Consider the following 17481-nt stretch of genomic DNA (forward strand, 5'->3'; position numbering starts at 1 on the left):
ACTGGCTTTGGGCTCAGTGATGGGAGTCAGAGATTATAGACTGTCCTGTGGCACACATTCGGGAGTTTGAGAGTACAGACTGTCTTTGGGCTCATGGGCAGGAGGAAGACTGCCCTTGGGCTCAGAGTTGTGTGTGAGATGGTACAGACTGTCCTTGAGCTCACAGTCGGGCGTGAGAAGGTACAGACTGTCCTTGAGCTCACAGTCGGGCGTCAGAAGGTACAGACTGACCCTGGGCTCACAGCCGGGCGTGAGAAGGCACAGACTGTACTTGAGCTCACAGTCGGGCGTGAGAAGGTACAGACTGACCCTGGGCTCACAGTCGGGCGTGAGAAGGTACAGACTGACCCTGGGCTCACAGTCGGGCGTGAGAAGGTACAGAATCTCCTTGGGCTCAGACTCAGGAGTGAGAAGGTACAGACTGTCCTTGAGCTCACAGTCGGGCGTGAGAAGGTACAGACTGACCTCGGGCTCACAGTCGGGCGTGAGAAGGTACAGACTGACCTTGGGCTCAGACTCAGGAGTGAGAAGGTACAGACTGTCCTTGAGCTCACAGTCGGGCGTGAGAAGGTACAGACTGACACTGGGCTCACAGTCGGGCGTGAGAAGGTACAGACTGTCCTTGGGCTCAGAGTCAGGAGTGAGAAGGTGCAGACTGTCCTTGAGCTCACAGTCGGGCGTGAGAAGGTATAGACTGCCCTTGGGCTCACTATCGGGCGTGAGAAGGTACAGACTGTCCTTGGGCTCACAGTCGGTCGTGAGGAGTTACAGACTGTCCTTGGGCTCACTGACGGGCGTGAGAAGGGACAGACTGTCCTTGGGCTCACAGTCAAGAGTGAGACTGTCCGTGGACTCACAGTTTGCAGTCAGTGGGTACAGACAGTCCTTGGGTGCACAGTCAGGAGTCAGTGAGTACATACTATGCTTAGTACAATAGACGGAAGTGAGACTGTCCTTGAGCTAACAGTCGTGAGCGAGACTGTCTTTGGGCTCTGTGTTCAGAATGAGACTGGCTTTGGGCTCAGTGATGGGAGTCAGAGATTATAGACTGTCCTGTGGCACACATTCGAGAGTTTGAGAGTACAGACTGTCTTTGGGCTCATGGGCAGGAGGAAGACTGCCCTTGGGCTCAGAGTTGTGTGTGAGATGGTACAGACTGTCCTTGAGCTCACAGTCGGGCGTGAGAAGGTACAGACTGTCCTTGAGCTCACAGTCGGGCGTCAGAAGGTACAGACTGACCCTGGGCTCACAGTCGGGCGTGAGAAGGCACAGACTGTACTTGAGCTCACAGTCGGGCGTGAGAAGGTACAGACTGACCCTGGGCTCACAGTCGGGCGTGAGAAGGTACAGACTGACCCTGGGCTCACAGTCGGGCGTGAGAAGGTACAGAATCTCCTTGGGCTCAGACTCAGGAGTGAGAAGGTACAGACTGTCCTTGAGCTCACAGTCGGGCGTGAGAAGGTACAGACTGACCTCGGGCTCACAGTCGGGCGTGAGAAGGTACAGACTGACCTTGGGCTCAGACTCAGGAGTGAGAAGGTACAGACTGTCCTTGAGCTCACAGTCGGGCGTGAGAAGGTACAGACTGACCCTGGGCTCACAGTCGGGCGTGAGAAGGTACAGACTGACCTTCGGCTCAGAGTCAGGAGTGAGAAGGTACAGACTGTCCTTGAGCTCACACTCGGGCGTGAGAAGGTACAGACTGTCCTTGGGCTCGGAGTCGGGCGTGAGAAGGTACAGACTGACCTTGGGCTCAGAGTCAGGAGTGAGAAGGTACAGACTGTCCTTGAGCTCACAGTCGGGTGTGAGAAGGTACAGACTATCCTTGAGTTCACAGTCGAGCGTGAGAAGGTACAGACTATCCTTGGGCTCACAGTCGGGCGTGAGAAGGTACAGACTATCCTTGGGCTCACAGTCGAGCGTGAGAAGGTACAGATTGTCCATGGGCTCACAGTCGGGCGTGAGAAAGTACAGACTGTCCTTGGGCTCACAGTCGGGCGTGGGAAGGTACAGACTGACCTTGGGCTCAGAGTCAGGAGTGAGAAGGTACAGACTGTCGTTGAGCTCACAGTCGGGCGTGAGAAGGTACAGACTGACCTCGGGCTCACTATCGGGCGTGAGAAGGTACAGACTGTCCTTGGGCTCACAGTCGGTCGTGAGGAGGTACAGACTGTCCTTGGGCTCACTGACGGGCGTGAGAAGGGACAGACTGTCCTTGGGCTCACAGTCAAGAGTGAGACTGTCCGTGGACTCACAGTTTGCAGTCAGTGGGTACAGACAGTCCTTGGGTGCACAGTCAGGAGTCAGTGAAGACATACTATGCTTAGTACAATAGACGGAAGTGAGACTGTCCTTGAGCTAACAGTCGTGAGCGAGACTGTCTTTGGGCTCTGTGTTGAGAATGAGACTGGCTTTGGGCTCAGTGATGGGAGTCAGAGATTATAGACTGTCCTGTGGCACACATTCGGGAGTTTGAGAGTACAGACTGTCTTTGGGCTCATGGGCAGGAGGAAGACTGCCCTTGGGCTCAGGGTTCTGTGTGAGATGGTACAGACTGTCCTTGAGCTCACAGTCGGGCGTGACAAGGTACAGACTGTCCTTGAGCTCACAGTCGGGCGTCAGAAGGTACAGACTGACCCTGGGCTCACAGTCGGGCGTGAGAAGGCACAGACTGTACTTGAGCTCACAGTCGGGCGTGAGAAGGTAAAGACTGACCCTGGGCTCACAGTCGGGCGTGAGAAGGTACAGACTGACCCTGGGCTCACAGTCGGGCGTGAGAAGGTACAGAATCTCCTTGGGCTCAGACTCAGGAGTGAGAAGGTACAGACTGTCCTTGAGCTCACAGTCGGGCGTGAGAAGGTACAGACTGACCTCGGGCTCACAGTCGGGCGTGAGAAGGTACAGACTGACCTTGGGCTCAGACTCAGGAGTGAGAAGGTACAGACTGTCCTTGAGCTCACAGTCGGGCTTGAGAAGGTACAGACTGACCCTGGGCTCACAGTCGGGCGTGAGAAGGTACAGACTGAACTTGGGCTCAGAGTCAGGAGTGAGAAGGTACAGACTGTCCTTGAGCTCACACTCGGGCGTGAGAAGGTACAGACTGTCCTTGGGCTCGGAGTCGGGCGTGAGAAGGTACAGACTGACCTTGGGCTCAGAGTCAGGAGTGAGAAGGTACAGACTGTCCTTGAGCTCACAGTCGCGTGTGAGAAGGTACAGACTATCCTTGAGTTCACAGTCGAGCGTGAGAAGGTACAGACTATCCTTGGGCTCACAGTCGGGCGTAAGAAGGTACAGACTATCCTTGGGCTCACAGTCGAGCGTGAGAAGGTACAGACTGTCCATGGGCTCACAGTCGGGCGTGAGAAAGTACAGACTGTTCTTGGGCTCACAGTCGGGCGTGGGAAGGTACAGACTGACCTTGGGCTCAGAGTCAGGAGTAAGAAGGTACAGACTGTCGTTGAGCTCACAGTCGGGCGTGAGAAGGTACAGACTGACCTCGGGCTCACAGTCGGGCGTGAGAAGGTACAGACTGACCTTGGGCTCAGTGTCCCGAGTGAGAAGGTACAGACTGTCCTTGAGCTCACAGTCGGACGTGAGAAGGTACAGACTGACCCTGGGCTCACAGTCGGGCGTGAGATGGTACAGACTGACCTCGGACTCAGAGTCAGGAGTGAGAAGATACAGACTGTCCTTGAGCTCACAGTCGGGCGTGAGAAGGTACAGACTGTCCTTGGGCTCAGAGTCGGGCGTGAGAAGGTACAGACTGACCTTGGGCTCAGAGTCAGGAGTGAGAAGATACAGACTGTCCTTGAGCTCACAGTCGGGCGTGAGAAGGTACAGACTATCCTTGAGTTCACAGTCGGGCGTGAGAAGGTACAGACTGTCCTTGGGCTCACAGTCGGGCGTGAGAAGGTACAGACTGTCATTTGGCTCACAGTCGGGCGTGGGAAGGTACAGACTGACCTTGGGCTCAGAGTCAGGAGTGAGAAGCTACAGACTGTCCTTGGGTTCAGAGTCAGGAGTGAGAAGGTACAGACTGTCCTTGAGCTTACAGTCGGGCGTGAGAAGGTACAGACTGACCTTGGGCTCAGAGTCAGGAGTGAGAAGCTACAGACTGACCTTGGGCTCAGAGTCAGGAGTGAGAAGCTACAGACTGTCCTTGGGCTCACAGTCGAGCGTCAGAAGGTACAGACTGTCCTTGAGCTCACAGTCGGGCGTGAGAAGGTAGACTGTCCTTGGCCTCACAGTCGGGCGTGAGAAGGTACAGACTATCCTTGGGCTCACAGTCGGGCGTGAGAAGGTACAGACTGTCCTTGGGCTCACAGTCGGGCGTGAGAAGGTACTGACTGACATTGGACTCTGAGTCAGGAGTGAGAAGGTACAGACTGTCCTTTAGCTCACAGTCGGGCGTGAGAAGGTACAGACTATCCTTGAGCTCACAGTCGGGCGTGAGAAGGTACAGAGTGTCCTTGGGGTCACACTCGGGAGTGAGACGGTATAGACTGCCCTTGGGCTCACTATCGGGCGTGAGAAGGTACAGACTGTCCTTGGGCTCACAGTCAGGTGTGAGAATGTACAGACTGTGCTTGGGCTCACAGTCGGGCGTGAAAAGGTACAGACTGTGCTTGGGCTCACTGTCGGGCGTGAGGAGGTACAGACTGCCCTTGGGCTCACTGTCGGGCGTGAGAAGGTACAGACTGTCCTTGGGCTCACTGTCGGGCGTGAAAAGTTACAGACTGTCCTTGAGCTCACTGTCGGGCGTGAGAAGGGACAGACTGTCCTTGGGCCCACAGTCAAGAGTGAGACTGTCCGTGGACTCACAGTTAGCAGTCAGGGTGTACAGACAGTCCTTGGGTGCACAGTCAGGAGTCAGTGAGTACAGACTACGCTTAGTACAACAGACGGAAGTGAGATTGTCCTTGAGCTCACAGTCGTGAGCGAGACTGTCTTTGGGCTCAGTGTTGAGAATGAGACTGGCTTTGGGCTCAGTGATGGGAGACAGAGATTATAGACTGTCCTTGGGCACACATTCGGGAGTTAGAGAGTACAGACTGTCTTTTGGCTCATGGTGAGGAGGAAGACTGCCCTTGGGCTCAGAGTTGTGTGTGAGATGGTACAGACTGTCCTTGAGCTCACAGTCGGGCGTGAGAAGGGACAGACTGTCCTTGACCTCACAGTCGGGCGTCAGAAGGTACAGACTGACCCTGGGCTCACAGTCGGGCATGAGAACGTACAGACTGACCTTGGGCTCAGAGTCAGGAGTGAGAAGGTACAGACTGTCCTTGAGCTCACAGTAGGGCATGAGAAGGTACAGACTGACCTCGGGCTCACAGTCGGGCGTGAGAAGGTACGGACTGACCTTGGGCTCAGAGTCCGGAGTGAGAAGGTACAGACTGTCCTTGAGCTCACAGTCGGGCGTGAGAAGGTACAGACTTACCCTTGGCTCACAGTCGGGCGTGAGAAGGTACAGACTGAACTTGGGCTCAGAGTCAGGAGTGAGAAGGTACAGACTGTCCTTGAGCTCACAGTCGGGCGTGAGAAGGTACAGACTGACCTTGGCTCAGAGTCAGGAGTGAGAAGGTACAGACTGTCCTTGAGCTCACAGTCGGGCGTGAGAAGGTACAGACTATCCTTGATTTCACAGTCGGGCGTGAGAAGGTACAGATTATCCTTGGGCTCACAGTCGGGCGTGAGAAGGTACAGACTATCCTTGGGCTCACAGTCGGGCGTGAGAAGGTACAGATTGTCCTTGGGCTCACAGTCGAGCGTGAGAAGGTACAGACTGTCCTTGGGCTCACAGTCGGGCGTGAGTAGGTACAGACTGTCCTTGGGCTCACAGTCGGCCGTGGGAAGGTACAGACTGACCTTGGGCTCAGAGTCAGGAGTGAGAAGGTACAGACTGTCCTTGAGCTCACTGTCGGGGGTGCGAAGGTACAGACTGACCTCGGGCTCACAGTCGGGCGTGAGAAGGTACAGACTGACCTTGGGCTCAGTGTCCGGAGTGAGAAGGTACAGACTGTCCTTGAGCTCACAGTCGGTCGTGAGAAGGTACAGACTGACCCTGGGCTCACAGTCGGGCGTGAGAAGGTACAGACTGACCTTGGGCTCAGAGTCAGGAGTGACAAGGTACAGACTGTCCTTGGGCTCAGAGTCGGGCGTGAGAAGGTACAGACTGACCTTGGGATCAGAGTCAGGAGTGAGAAGGTACAGATTGTCCTTGGGCTCACAGTCGGGCGTGGGAAGGTACAGACTGACCTTGGGCTCAGTGTCAGGAGTGAGAAGCTACAGACTGTCCTTGGGCTCAGAGTCAGGAGTGAGAAGGTACAGACTGTCCTTGAGCTCACAGTCGGGCGTGAGAAGGTACAGACTGTCCTTGGGCTCACAGTCGGGCGTGAGAAGGTACAGACTATCCTTGGGCTCACAGTCGGGCGTGAGAAGGTACAGACTGTCCTTGGGCTCACAGTCGGGCGTGAGAAGGTACAGACTGACATTGGGCTCAGAGTCAGGAGTGAGAAGGTACAGACTGTCCTTTAGCTCACAATCGGGCGTGAGAAGGTACAGGCTATCCTTGAGCTCACAGTCGGGCGTGAGAAGGTACAGAGTGTCCTTGGGGTCACACTCGGGCGTGAGACGGTATAGACTGCCCTTGGGCTCACTATCGGTCGTGAGAAGGTACAGACTGCCCTTGGGCTCACAGTCCGGTGTGAGAAGGTACAGACTGTGCTTGGGCTCACAGTCGGGCGTGAAAAGGTACAGACTGTCCTTGGGCTCACTGTCGGGCGTGAGGAGGTACAGACTGCCCTTGGGCTCACTGTCGGGCGTGAGAAGGTACAGACTGTCCTTGGGCTCACTGTCGGGCTTGAAAAGATACAGACTGTCCTTGGGCTGACTGTCGGGCGTGAGAAGGGACAGACTGTCCTTGGGCTCACAGTCAAGAGTGAGACTGTTCGTGGACTCACAGTTAGCAGTCAGGGTGTACAGACAGTCCTTGGGTGCACAGTCAGGAGTCAGTGAGTACAGACTACGCTTAGTACAACAGACGGAAGTGAGACTGTCCTTGAGCTCACAGTCGTGAGCGAGACTGTCTTTGTGCTCAGTGTTGAGAATGAGACTGGCTTTGGGCTCAGTGATGGGAGACAGAGATTATAGACTGTCCTTGGGCACACATTCGGGAGTTAGAGAGTACAGACTGTCTTTTGGCTCATGGTCAGGAGGAAGACTGCCCTTTTGCTCAGAGTTGTGTGTCAGATGGTACAGACTGTCCTTGAGCTCACAGTCGGGCGTGAGAAGGTACAGACTGTCCTTGACCTCACAGTCGGACGTCAGAAAGTACAGACTGACCCAGGGCTCACAGTCGGGCATGAGAAGGTACAGACTGACCTTGGGCTCAGAGTCAGGAGTGAGAAGGTACAGACTGTCCTTGAGCTCACAGTAGGGCGTGAGAAGGTACAGACTGACCTCGGGCTCACAGTCGGGCGTGAGAAGGTACGGACTGACCTTGGGCTCAGAGTCCGGAGTGAGAAGGTACAGACTGTCCTTGTGCTCACAGTCGGGCGTGAGAAGGTACAGACTTACCCTTGGCTCACAGTCGGGCGTGAGAAGGTACAGACTGAACATGGGCTCAGAGTCAGGAGTGAGAAGGTACAGACTGTCCTTGAGCTCACAGTCGGACGTGAGAAGGTGCAGACTGACCTTGGGCTCAGAGTCAGGAGTGAGTAGGTACAGACTGTCCTTGAGCTCACAGTCGGGCGTGAGAAGGTACAGGCTATCCTTGAGTTCACAGTCGGGCGTGAGAAGGTACAGACTATCCTTGGGCTCACAGCAGGGCGTGAGAAAGTACAGACTATCCTTGGGCTCACAGTCGGGCGTGAGAAGGTACAGATTGTCCTTGGGCTCACAGTCGAGCGTGAGAAGGTACAGACTGTCCTTGGGCTCACAGTCGGGCGTGAGAAGGTACAGACTGTCCTTGGGCTCTCAGTCGGGCGTGGGAAGGTACAGACTGACCTTGGGCTCAGAGTCAGGAGTGAGAAGGTACAGACTGTCCTTGAGCTCACAGTCGGGCGTGAGAATGTACAGACTGTCCTTGGGCTCAGAGTCGGGCGTGAGAAGGTACAGACTGTCCTTGGGCTCAGAGTCAGGAGTGAGAAGGTACAGACTGTCCTTGAGCTCACAGTCGGGCGTGAGAAGGTACAGACTATCCTTGAGTTCACAGTCTTGCGTGAGAAGGTACAGACTATCCTTGGTCTCACAGTCGGGCGTGAGAAGGTATAGACTATCCTTGGGCTCACAGTCGGGCGTGAGAAGGTACAGATTGTCCTTGGGCTCACAGTCGAGCGTGAGAAGGTACAGACTGACCTCGGGCTCACAGTCGGGCGTGAGAAGGTACAGACTGACCTTGGGCTCAGTGTCCGGAGTGAGAAGGTACAGACTGTCCTTGAGCTCACAGTCGGTCGTGAGAAGGTACAGACTGACCCTGGGCTCACAGTCGGGCGTGAGAAGATACAGACTGACCATGGGCTCAGAGTCAGGAGTGAGAATGTACAGACTGTCCTTGAGCTCACAGTCGGGCGTGAGCAGGTACAGACTGTCCTTGGGCTCAGAGTCGGGCGTGAGAAGGTACAGACTGACCTTGGGCTCAGAGTCAGGAGTGAGAAGGTACAGACTGTCCTTGAGCTCACAGTCGAGCGTGAGAAGGTACAGACTATCCTTGAGTTCACAGTCGGGCGTGAGAAGGTACAGACTATCCTTGGGCTCACAGTCGGGCGTGAGAAGGTACAGACTATCCTTGGGCTCACCGTCGGGCGTGAGAAGGTACAGATTGTCCTTGGGCTCACAGTCGTGAGTGAGAAGGTACAGACTGTCCTTGGGCTCACAGTCGGGCGTGGGAAGGTACAGACTGACCTTGGGCTCAGAGTCAGGAGTGAGAAGCTACAGACTGTCCTTGGGCTCAGTGTCAGGAGTGAGAAGGTACAGACTGTCCTTGGGCTCACAGTCGGGTGTGAGAAGGTACAGACTGTGCTTGGGCTCACAGTCGGGCGTGAAAAGGTACAGACTGTCCTTGGGCTCACTGTCGGGCGTGAGGAGGTACAGACTGCCCTTGGGCTCACTGTCGGGCCTGAGAAGGTACAGAGTGTCCTTGGGATCACTGTCGGGCGTGAAAAGATACAGACTGTCCTTGGGCTGACTGTCGGGCGTGAGAAGGGACAGGCTGTCCTTGGGCTCACAGTCAAGAGTGAGACTGTCCGTGGACTCACAGTTAGCAATCAGGGTGTACAGACAGTCCTTGGGTGCACAGTCAGGAGTTAGTGAGTACAGACTATGCTTAGTACAACAGACGGAAGTGAGACTGTCCTTGAGCTCACAGTCGTGAGCGAGACTGTCTTTGGGCTCAGTGTTGAGAATGAGACTGGCTTTGGGCTCAGTGATGGGAGACAGAGATTATAGACTGTCCTTGGGCACACATTCGGGAGTTAGAGAGTACAGACTGTCTTTTGGCTCATGGTCAGGAGGAAGACTGCCCTTGGGCTCAGAGTTGTGTGTGAGATGGTACAGACTGTCCTTGAGCTCACAGTCGGGCGTGAGAAGGTACAGACTGTCCTTGACCTCACAGTCGGGCGTCAGAAGGTACAGACTGACCCTGGGCTCACAGTCGGGCATGAGAAGGTACAGACTGTCCTTGGGCTCAGAGTCAGGAGTGAGAAGGTACAGACTGTCCTTGAGCTCACAGTAGGGCGTGAGAAGGTACAGACTGACCTCGGGCTCACAGTCGGGCGTGAGAAGGTACGAACTGACCTTGGGCTCAGAGTCAGGAGTGAGAAGGTACAGACTGTCCTTGAGCTCACAGTCGGGCGTGAGAAGGTACAGACTATCCTTGAGTTCACAGTCGGGCGTGAGAAGGTACAGACTATCCTTGGGCTCACAGTCGGGCGTGAGAAGGTACAGACTATCCTTCGGCTCACAGTCGGGCGTCAGAAGGTACAGACTATCCTTGAGCTCACAGTCGGGCGTGAGAAGGTACAGAGTGTCCTTGGGGTCACACTCGGGCGTAAGACGGGATAGACTGCCCTTGGGCTCACTATCGGGCGTGAGAAGGTACAGACTGCCCTTGGGCTCACAGTCGGGTGTGAGAAGGTACAGACTGTCCTTGGGCTCACAGTCGGGCGTGAAAAGGTACAGACTGTCCTTGTGCTCACTGTCGGGCGTGAGGAGGTACAGATTGCCCTTGGGCTCACTGTCGGGCGTGAGAAGGTACAGACTGTCCTTGGGCTCACTGTCGGGCGTGAAAAGATACAGACTGTCCTTGGGCTCACTGTCGGGCGTGAGAAGGGACAGACTGTCCTTGGGCTCACAGCAAGAGTGAGACTGTCCGTGGACTCACAGTTAGCAGTCAGGGTGTACAGACAGTCCTTGGGTGCACAGTCAGGAGTCAGTGAGTACAGACTACGCTTAGTACAACAGACGGAAGTGAGACTGTCCTTGAGCTCACAGTCGTGAGCGAGACTGTCTTTGGGCTCAGTGTTGAGAATGAGACTGGCTTTGGGCTCAGTGGTGGGAGACAGAGATTATAGACTGTCCTTGGGCACACATTCGGGAGTTAGAGAGTACAGACTGTCTTTTGGCTCATGGTCAGGAGGAAGACTGCCCTTGGGCTCAGAGTTGTGTGTCAGATGGTACAGACTGTCCTTGAGCTCACAGTCGGGCGTGAGAAGGTACAGACTGTCCTTGACCTCACAGTCGGACATCAGAAAGTACAGACTGACCCTGGGCTCACAGTCGGGCATGAGAAGGTACAGACTGACCTTGGGCTCAGAGTCAGGAGTGAGAAGGTACAGACTGTCCATGAGCTCACAGTAGGGCGTGAGAAGGTACAGACTGACCTCGGGCTCACAGTCGGGCGTGAGAAGGTACGGACTGACCTTGGGCTCAGAGTCCGGAGTGAGAAGGTACAGACTGTCCTTGAGCTCACAGTCGGGCGTGAGAAGGTACAGACTTACCCTTGGCTCAGAGTCGGGCGTGAGAAGGTACAGACTGAACATGGGCTCAGAGTCAGGAGTGAGAAGGTACAGACTGTCCTTGAGCTCACAGTCGGGCGTGAGAATGTACAGACTGACCTTGGGCTCAGAGTCAGGAGTGAGAAGGTACAGACTGTCCTTGAGCTCACAGTCGGGCGTGAGAAGGTACAGACTGACATTGGGCTCAGAGTCAGGAGTGAGAAGGTACAGACTGTCCTTGAGCTCACAGTCGGGCGTGAGCAGGTACAGACTGTCCTTGGGCTCAGAGTCGGGCGTGAGAAGGTACAGACTGACCTTGGGCTCAGAGTCAGGAGTGAGAAGGTACAGACTGTCCTTGAGCTCACAGTCGGGCGTGAGAAGGTACAGACTATCCTTGAGTTCACAGTCGGGCGTGAGAAGGTACAGACTATCCTTGGGCTCACAGTCGGGCGTGAGAAGGTACAGACTATCCTTGGGCTCACCGTCGGGCGTGAGAAGGTACAGATTGTCCTTGGGCTCACAGTCGGGCGTGGGAAGGTACAGACTGACCTTGGGCTCAGAGTCAGGAGTGAGAAGCTACAGACTGTCCTTGCGCTCAGTGTCAGGAGTGAGAAGGTACAGACTGTCCTTGGGCTCACAGTCGGGTGTGAGAAGGTACAGACTGTGCTTGGGCTCACAGTCAGGCGTGAAAAGGTACAGACTGTCCTTGGGCTCACTGTCGGGCGTGAGGAGGTACAGACTGCCCTTGGGCTCACTGTCGGGCCTGAGAAGGTACAGAGTGTCCTTGGGATCACTGTCGGGCGTGAAAAGATACAGACTGTCCTTGGGCTCACTGTCGGGCGTGAGAAGGGACAGACTGTCCTTGGGCTCACAGTCAAGAGTGAGACTGTCCGTGGACTCACAGTTAGCAATCAGGGTGTACAGACAGTCCTTGGGTGCACAGTCAGGAGTTAGTGAGTACAGACTATGCTTAGTACAACAGACGGAAGTGAGACTGTCCTTGAGCTCACAGTCGTGAGCGAGACTGTCTTTGGGCTCAGTGTTGAGAATGAGACTGGCTTTGGGCTCAGTGATGGGAGACAGAGATTATAGACTGTCCTTGGGCACACATTCGGGAGTTAGAGAGTACAGGCTGTCTTTTGGCTCATGGTCAGGAGGAAGACTGCCCTTGGGCTCAGAGTTGTGTGTGAGATGGTACAGACTGTCCTTGAGCTCACAGTCGGGCGTGAGAAGGTACAGACTGTCCTTGACCTCACAGTCGGGCGTCAGAAGGTACAGACTGACCCTGGGCTCACAGTCAGGCATGAGAAGGTACAGACTGACCTTGGGCTCAGAGTCAGGAGTGAGAAGGTACAGACTGTCCTTGAGCTCACAGTAGGGCGTGAGAAGGTACAGACTGACCTCGGGCTCACAGTCGGGCGTGAGAAGGTACGGACTGACCTTAGGCTCAGAGTCAGGAGTGAGAAGGTACAGACTGTCCTTGAGCTCACAGTCGGGCGTGAGAAGGTACAGACTATCCTTGAGTTCACAGTCGGGCGTGAGAAGGTACAGACTATCCTTGGGCTCACCGTCGGGCGTGAGAAGGTACAGACTATCCTTCGGCTCACAGTCGGGCGTCAGAAGGTACAGAGTGTCCTTGGGGTCACACTCGGGCGTGAGACGGGATAGACTGCCCTTGGGCTCACTATCGGGCGTGAGAAGGTACACACTGCCCTTGGGTTCACAGTCGGGTGTGAGAAGGTACAGACTGTCCTTGTGCTCACTGTCGGGCGTGAGGAGGTACAGATTGCCCGTGGGCTCACTGTCGGGCGTGAGAAGGTACAGACTGTCCTTGGGTTCACTGTCGGGCGTGAAAAGATACAGACTGTCCTTGGGCTCACAGTCGGGCGTGAGAAGGTACAGACTGACCTTGGGCTCAGAGTCAGGAGTGAGAAGGTACAGACTGTCCTTGAGCTCACAGTCGGGCGTGAGAAGGTACAGACTATCCTTGAGTTCACAGTCGGGCGTGAGAAGGTACAGACTATCCTTGGGCTCACAGTCGGGCGTGAGAAGGTACAGACTATCCTTGTGCTCACAATCGGGGGTGAGAAGGTACAGATTGTCCTTGGGCTCACAGTCGAGCGTGAGAAGGTACAGACTGTCCTTGGGCTCACAGTCGGTCGTGAGAAGGTACAGACTGTCCTTGGGCTCACAGTCGGGCGTGGGAAGGTACAGACTGACCTTGGGCTCAGAGTCAGGAGTGAGAAGGTACAGACTGTCCTTGAGCTCACAGTCGGGCGTGAGAAGGTACAGACTGACCTCCGGCTCACAGTCGGGCGTGAGAAGGTACAGACTGACCTTGGGCTCAGAGTCAGGAGTGAGAAGGTACAGACTGTCCTTGAGCTCACAGTCGGGCGTGAGAAGGTACAGACTGTCCTTGGGCTCAGAGTCGGGCGTGAGAAGGTACAGACTGACCTTGGGCTCAGAGTCAGGAGTGAGAAGGTACAGACTGTCCTTGGGCAGACATTCGGTAGTCAGAGAGTACAGACTGTCCTTGGGCTCACAGTCAGGAGCCAGAGAGTACAGACTGTCCTTGGGCAGACATCCGGGAGTCAGAGAGTACAGACTGTCCTTGGGCTCAGTCACAGGTGAGAGAGTACAGACCAACCGTAGAATCACAGTCAGGAGTGACACTGCCATTGGGCTCACAGACAGGAGCCAGAGAGTACAGACTGTCCTTGGGCACAAATTCGGGAATCAGAGAGTACAGTCTGTACTTGGGCACATATTCGTGAGTCAGCGAATATAGACTGTCCGTGGGCTCATGGTCAGGAGGAAGACTGTCCTTGCGCTCACAGTCGGGTGTGAGAAGGTACAGACTGTCCTTGCGCTCACAGTCCGGAATGTCTTTGGTTTCACAGTCAGCAGTGACACTGCCATTGGGCTCACAGACAGGAGCCAGAGAATGCAGACTGTCCTTGGGCACGCATTCGGGAGACAGAGAGTACAGACTGTCCTTGGGCCCATGGTCAGGAGGAACACTGTGCTTGGGCTCACAGTCGGGTGTGAGAAGGTACAGATTGTGCTTGGGCTCACAGTCGGGCGTGAGAAGGTACAGACTGTCCTTGGGCTCACTGTCGGGCGTGAGAAGTTACAGACTGTCCTTGGGATCACACTCGGGCGTGAGAAGGTATAGACTGTCCTTGGGCTCACTGTCGGGCGTGAAAAGATACAGACTGTCCTTGGGCTCACTGTCGGGCGTGAGAAGGGACAGACTGTCCTTGGGCCACAGTCAAGAGTGAGACTGTCCGTGGACTCACAGTTAGCAGTCAGGGGGAACAGACTGTCCTTGGGTGCACAGTAAAGAGTTAGTGAGTACAGACTATGCTTAGTATAAGAGACGGAAGTGAGACTGTACTTGGGCTCACAGTCGTGAGTGAGACTGTCTTTGGGCTCAGTGTTAAGAATTAGACTGGCTTTGGGCTCAGTGATGGGAGTCAGAGATTATAGACTATCCTTGGGCACACATTCGGGAGTCCGAGAGTGCAGACTGTCTTTGGGCTCATGATCAGGAGGAAGACTGCCCTTGGGCTCAGAGTTGTGTGTGAGATGGTACAGACTGTCCTTGAGCTCACAGTCGGGCGTGAGAAGGTACAGAATGACCTTGGGCTCAGAGTCAGGAGTGAGAAGGTACAGACTGACCCTGGGCTCACGGTCGGGCGTGAGAAGGTACAGACTGACCTCGGGCTCACAGTCGGGCGTGAGAAGGTACGGACTGAACCTGGGCTCAGATTCAGGAGTGAGAAGGGACAGACTGTCCTTGAGCTCACAGTCGGGCGTGAGCAAGTACAGACTGACCCTGGGCTCACAGTCGGGCGTGTGAAGGTACAGACTGACCTTGGGCTCAGAGTCAGGAGTGAGAAGGTACAGACTGTCCTTGAGCTCACAGTCGGGCGTGAGAAGGTACAGACTGTCCTTGGGCTCACAATCGGGCGTGAGAAGGTACAGACTGTCGGTGGGCTCACAGTCCAGCGTGAGAAGGTACAGACTGTCCTTGGTCTCACAGTCCGGCGTGAGAAGGTACAGACTGTCCTTGGGCTCAGAGTCAGGAGTGAGAAGGTGCAGACTGTCCTTGAGCTCACAGTCGGGCGTGAGAAGGTATAGACTGCCCTTGGGCTCACTATCGGGCGTGAGAAGGTACAGACTGTCCTTGGGCTCACAGTCGGTCGTGAGGAGTTACAGACTGTCCTTGGGCTCACTGACGGGCGTGAGAAGGGACAGACTGTCCTTGGGCTCACAGTCAAGAGTGAGACTGTCCGTGGACTCACAGTTTGCAGTCAGTGGGTACAGACAGTCCTTGGGTGCACAGTCAGGAGTCAGTGAGTACATACTATGCTTAGTACAATAGACGGAAGTGAGACTGTCCTTGAGCTAACAGTCGTGAGCGAGACTGTCTTTGGGCACTGTGTTGAGAATGAGACTGGCTTTGGGCTCAGTGATGGGAGTCAGAGATTATAGACTGTCCTGTGGCACACATTCGGGAGTTTGAGAGTACAGACTGTCTTTGGGCTCATGGGCAGGAGGAAGACTGCCCTTGGGCTCAGAGTTGTGTGTGAGATGGTACAGACTGTCCTTGAGCTCACAGTCGGGCGTGAGAAGGTACAGACTGTCCTTGAGCTCACAGTCGGGCGTCAGAAGGTACAGACTGACCCTGGGCTCACAGTCGGGCGTGAGAAGGCACAGACTGTACTTGAGCTCACAGTCGGGCGTGAGAAGGTACAGACTGACCCTGGGCTCACAGTCGGGCGTGAGAAGGTACAGACTGACCCTGGGCTCACAGTCGGGCGTGAGAAGGTACAGAATCTCCTTGGGCTCAGACTCAGGAGTGAGAAGGTACAGACGGTCCTTGAGCTCACAGTCGGGCGTGAGAAGGTACAGACTGACCTCGGGCTCACAGTCGGGCGTGAGAAGGTACAGACTGACCTTGGGCTCAGACTCAGGAGTGAGAAGGTACAGACTGTCCTTGAGCTCACAGTCGGGCGTGAAAAGGTACAGACTGACCCTGGGCTCACAGTCGGGCGTGAGAAGGTACAGACTGTCCTTGGGCTCAGAGTCAGGAGTGAGAAGGTGCAGACTGTCCTTGAGCTCACAGTCGGGCGTGAGAAGGTATAGACTGCCCTTGGGCTCACTATCGGGCGTGAGAAGGTACAGACTGTCCTTGGGCACACAGTCGGTCGTGAGGAGTTACAGACTGTCCTTGGGCTCACTGACGGGCGTGAGAAGGGACAGACTGTCCTTGGGCTCACAGTCAAGAGTGAGACTGTCCGTGGACTCACAGTTTGCAGTCAGTGGGTACAGACAGTCCTTGGGTGCACAGTCAGGAGTCAGTGAGTACATACTATGCTTAGTACAATAGACGGAAGTGAGACTGTCCTTGAGCTAACAGTCGTGAGCGAGACTGTCTTTGGGCTCTGTGTTGAGAATGAGACTGGCTTTGGGCTCAGTGATGGGAGTCAGAGATTATAGACTGTCCTGTGGCACACATTCGGGAGTTTGAGAGTACAGACTGTCTTTGGGCTCATGGGCAGGAGGAAGACTGCCCTTGGGCTCAGAGTTGTGTGTGAGATGGTACAGACTGTCCTTGAGCTCACAGTCGGGCGTGAGAAGGTACAGACTGTCCTTGAGCTCACAGTCGGGCGTCAGAAGGTACAGACTGACCCTGGGCTCACAGTCGGGCGTGAGAAGGCACAGACTGTACTTGAGCTCACAGTCGGGCGTGAGAAGGTACAGACTGACCCTGGGCTCACAGTCGGGCGTGAGAAGGTACAGACTGACCCTGGGCTCACAGTCGGGCGTGAGAAGGTACAGAATCTCCTTGGGCTCAGACTCAGGAGTGAGAAGGTACAGACTGTCCTTGAGCTCACAGTCGGGCGTGAGAAGGTACAGACTGACCTCGGGCTCACAGTCGGGCGTGAGAAGGTACAGACTGACCTTGGGCTCAGACTCAGGAGTGAGAAGGTACAGACTGTCATTGAGCTCACAGTCGGGCGTGAGAAGGTACAGACTGACCCTGGGCTCACAGTCGGGCGTGAGAAGGTACAGACTGACCTTGGGCTCAGAGTCAGGAGTGAGAAGGTACAGACTGTCCTTGAGCTCACACTCGGGCGTGAGAAGGTACAGACTGTCCTTGGGCTCGGAGTCGGGCGTGAGAAGGTACAGACTGACCTTGGGCTCAGAGTCAGGAGTGAGAAGGTACAGACTGTCCTTGAGCTCACAGTCGGGTGTGAGAAGGTACAGACTATCCTTGAGTTCACAGTCGAGCGTGAGAAGGTACAGACTATCCTTGGGCTCACAGTCGGGCGTGAGAAGGTACAGACTATCCTTGGGCTCACAGTCGAGCGTGAGAAGGTACAGATTGTCCATGGGCTCACAGTCGGGCGTGAGAAAGTACAGACTGTCCTTGGGCTCACAGTCGGGCGTGGGAAGGTACAGACTGACCTTGGGCTCAGAG

This window comes from Scyliorhinus torazame, chromosome 1, assembly GCF_047496885.1.
Source record: "Scyliorhinus torazame isolate Kashiwa2021f chromosome 1, sScyTor2.1, whole genome shotgun sequence".
Taxonomy (NCBI): domain Eukaryota; kingdom Metazoa; phylum Chordata; class Chondrichthyes; order Carcharhiniformes; family Scyliorhinidae; genus Scyliorhinus; species Scyliorhinus torazame.